The following is a 3,873-nucleotide window of genomic DNA, read 5'->3' as shown; positions in this document are numbered from 1 at the left end:
CCAAATGTGATGAAAAATATTAATCTACACATCTAAAAAGTGCAATGAATTCCAAGTAGGATAAACTAAAAAAGATTTACACCCAGACACATCACAGCTAACCTATCAAAAGTCAAAGAGACAGATGTGAAAGCAGCAAGAGAATATTATTTCTATACGAGTGCTCCTCAATAAAATTAACAGCTAACTTCTCATTAAAATCTATGGAGGGATGACATACAGTGGGATGACATATTTAAAGTGCTGAGTAGGCCCTGTGGGCCTACATGGCCTTTGCTGCCCTCATCTCCACTTGAACCTCCCAGTCTCCTGCCCAACCCATGTTGGCCATGTTGGCACTGTGCCATGTCCACCTATTCGTCTGCACCCATTCTCATGCTCCCTGATGTTATGCCTCCCCATGGCCTGCAGTAGCAGCAGCCCTCACACCTGTCCTCTTTCTCTGGGAACCATATATACCTCAACATGGGCATAGACAGGCAGCTTAAATATAAAAATAAAGTGCTGAAAGAAAATTTGTCAACAAAGATTCCTATACTTAAAATATCTTTCCATAAAGAAGGAGAAATAAATACATTCCTAGATAAACAAAAACTGAGAGAAATTATATCTAGGAGACCTGCTCTATGAGAATACTAAAGGATGTACTTCAGCCTGAAATGAGGATGCTAGGCAATAACTCAAATGCACAAAAGAAATAAAGAGACTGGTAAAGATAATTACATAAGTAAATGTAAATACAGTAAAGCTATGTATTTGGTTGCAGGTCTTTTCTTTTCCAATCTAATTTAAAAGAAAATTACATAAGATAATAATTATAAAACTGTGCTGGTGGGCTTACAATATGCAATGATATAATTTGTATAACCATTATTGCACAAAGGAGATGGAAGGGAATGGGTGGAGCTATAGTGGAGAAAATTTCTATATGCTATTGAAAATAAATTGGTATTAATCAGAAATATTGTTTTAAGTTAAGGAATTCATTGAAATCTTCCGGAGAAACACTAAGAAACAATAACGGCATTGAATGTCACACTAAAAAACGTTGTTTAACAAAAAGAATGTAGTAATGGAAGAAATTAAGGAAAAAATATACAAATAGAGGTTGTAAAAGTTTAAAGTAAATAACTAGAAGTGGATATATGTATAACTGATTCACTTTGCTGTACACCTGAAACTAACACAACATTGTAAAGCAAATATACTCCAATAATTTTTTTTTAAAAAGTAAACACTACAAAAATGACAAATGTGAATTCTAATTCATCATTAATTACATTAAATGTAAATGGTCTAAACACTCCAATCAAAAGGCAGAGATTGACAGAATGAATTAAAAGCCATGATCAGAGTGCCTGGGTAGCTCAGCTGGGAGAGCATCAGACTTTTAATCTGACGCCCAGGGTTCATGTCCCTGTCCAGGCGCCAAGAATAAATAAATAAACAGAATAAAAGCCATGATCAAAGTTTATAGTGTCTACAATAGACATACATTATATTCAAAAACACAGATAGTTTGAAACATGTAAAAAATATACTATGCAATGGTAACCTAAGGAGAGATGTAATTGCAGTACTAATATCAGATGAAAAACACTTAAAGCAAAAATAGTTACAAGAGACAAAGGAAATTTAAAAGTATAAAAGAGTCAATCTATCAGAAAGGCATGAAAGAGAAAGAAATGAAAAGCATCCAGATTGGAAAGGATGAAGCAAAACTATCTCTGTTCATAGATAGCATGGTATTATATATAGAAAATCCTTAGGAATGCACCAAGGAACTCTAATGGATAATAAATTCAGCAAGTTTGCAAAATACAAGATCAATATACAAAAATCAATTGTGTATCTATTCATTAGCAATAAATAATGCAAAAAAGCAGAAAACTCCATACAGTGGCATCAAAAAAAATTAGGAATAAACTTAAACAAAAGGACTTCAATATTTGTACAATGAAAACTTTAAGATATTAAAATATCATTGAAGGGAAATAAAGAAGACTCAAATAAATGGAAGACATCTCATGTTCATAGTATTCTCCAAATTGATCTACTGATTTGATCTAATACCTATCAAAATGCCAGTCAACATTTTTTTTTTCAGAACTGGTAAGCTGATTTAAAATGCATATGAAAGTGCAAGTGGACCAAAATAATCAAAATGATATGGAAGAATAACGAACTTGGAGCACTTACACATCCTAACTTCAAAACCTACTAAAACCTATAGTAATCAAGGCTATGTGATACTGAAATAAAGATAAATATTTAGATCAATAGAATAGAATCTGGAGTCCACAAATTAACCTTTACCCTCATGTTCAATGCCTTTTCAAAAAAAGTGGCAAGACAACTTCATGGAAAAAGAATAGCATTTTCAACAAAGGAAAAACTGGAAATCCACATGAAAAAGAATAAAACTGGGCCCTTATTTCACAGCACACACAAAAATTGATTAAAATGAATCATAGTTCTAAATGTAAGATTTGTAATTATAAAACTTTTAGTAGAAAACATAGGAAAAAATCTTTGTTGCCTTGGATTTAGCACTGTTTGTTTAGGAATGGCACCAATTGCACAAGCAATCAAAGAAAAAAATAGATAAGCTGGACTTTATTAAAATTTAAAATTTTTACACTTTAAGAACTCCTTTAAGAAAATGAAAAGTCAACCCACAGAATGGGAGAAAATACTTGCAATCATATATGTGATAATGGGTTTGCACTTACAATATATAAATAACATTTACAACTCAAGTTTTAAAAGTCAAATAATCCAATTGAAAACATGGACAAAGGATTTAAATAAATACCGTTCTAAAGATGATATAAAAGTGCCTGAGAAGTACATAAAAAGATGCTCAACATCATTATTCATAAGAAAAATGCAAATCAAAACCAAAATGTTTTTGATTATGGGCTCCATGATAGTTAACATTAAAAAGACAATAAAAGAAGGGACCATCAAGATGGCAGAGGAGTAAGACGTGGAGATCAACTTCCTCCCCACAAGTACATCAAAAATATATCTACATGTGGAACAACACCTTCATAACACCTATTGAACACTGGCAGAAGACCTCAGACTTCCCAAAAGGCAAGAAAATACCCATATACCTGCTGGGCAAAAGAAAAAAAAGAAGACAAAAGAATAGGGACAGGCCCTGCACCTCTGGGAGGGAGCTGTGAAGGAGGAAAGGTTTCCACACACTAGGAAACCCCTTCACTGGTGGAGACCAGGGGTGGGTGGGGGGAAGCTTTGGAGCCACGGAGGAGAGCACAGCAACAGGGATGCAGAGGGCAAAGTGGAGAGATTCCTGCACAGAGGATTGCTGCCAACCAGCACTCACCAGCCTGAGAGGCTTGTCTGCCCACCCGCAGGCTGGGACAGGTGGGGGCTGGGAGCGAGGTTTGGGCTTCAGAGGTCAGATCCCAGGGAGAGGACTGGGGTTGGCTGTGTGAACACAGCCTGAAGGGGCCTAGTATGCCACAGCTAGCCAGGAGGGAGTCCAGGAAAAATTCTGGACCTGCCTAACAGGCAAGAGACCATTGTTTCTGGGTGAGTGAGGAGAGGGGATTCAGAGTACTGCCAAAATGAGCTTCCGAGATAGGTGTGAGCTGCAGCTATCAGCTCGGACGCAAGGGGCATTCATGAAATGCTAACATTGCTGCTGAAGCCACCAAGAATCCAGTGTGTAAGCACAGGTCACTATCCACCCCCCACTCCCTAGGAGCCTGTGCAGCCCAGCACGACCAGGGTCCTGTGATCCAGGGACAGCTTCCCTAGGAGAACACACAGCATGTCACAGGCTGTTGCAACATCACAACGGCCTCTGCCACTGCAGACTTGGCCCTCATTCCAATTATAACT

The 3,873-nt window shown here is 37.0% G+C and overlaps 1 non-coding gene across 1 annotated transcript; it reads left to right on the top strand.

Moving 5' to 3' along the window:
* The first annotated feature begins 1,356 nt into the window (after positions 1–1,356).
* On the top strand, positions 1,357–1,428 carry TRNAK-UUU (transfer RNA lysine (anticodon UUU)). The gene has a single exon. It is a non-coding gene; the product is annotated as a tRNA-Lys (tRNA).
* Positions 1,429–3,873: the final 2,445 nt, after the last annotated feature.

Source organism: Phocoena phocoena, chromosome 9 (genome assembly GCF_963924675.1).
Source record: "Phocoena phocoena chromosome 9, mPhoPho1.1, whole genome shotgun sequence".
Classification (NCBI taxonomy): domain Eukaryota; kingdom Metazoa; phylum Chordata; class Mammalia; order Artiodactyla; family Phocoenidae; genus Phocoena; species Phocoena phocoena.
Note: the sequence above shows the minus strand (reverse complement) of the source record. Positions and strands in the feature narration are given on the sequence as shown.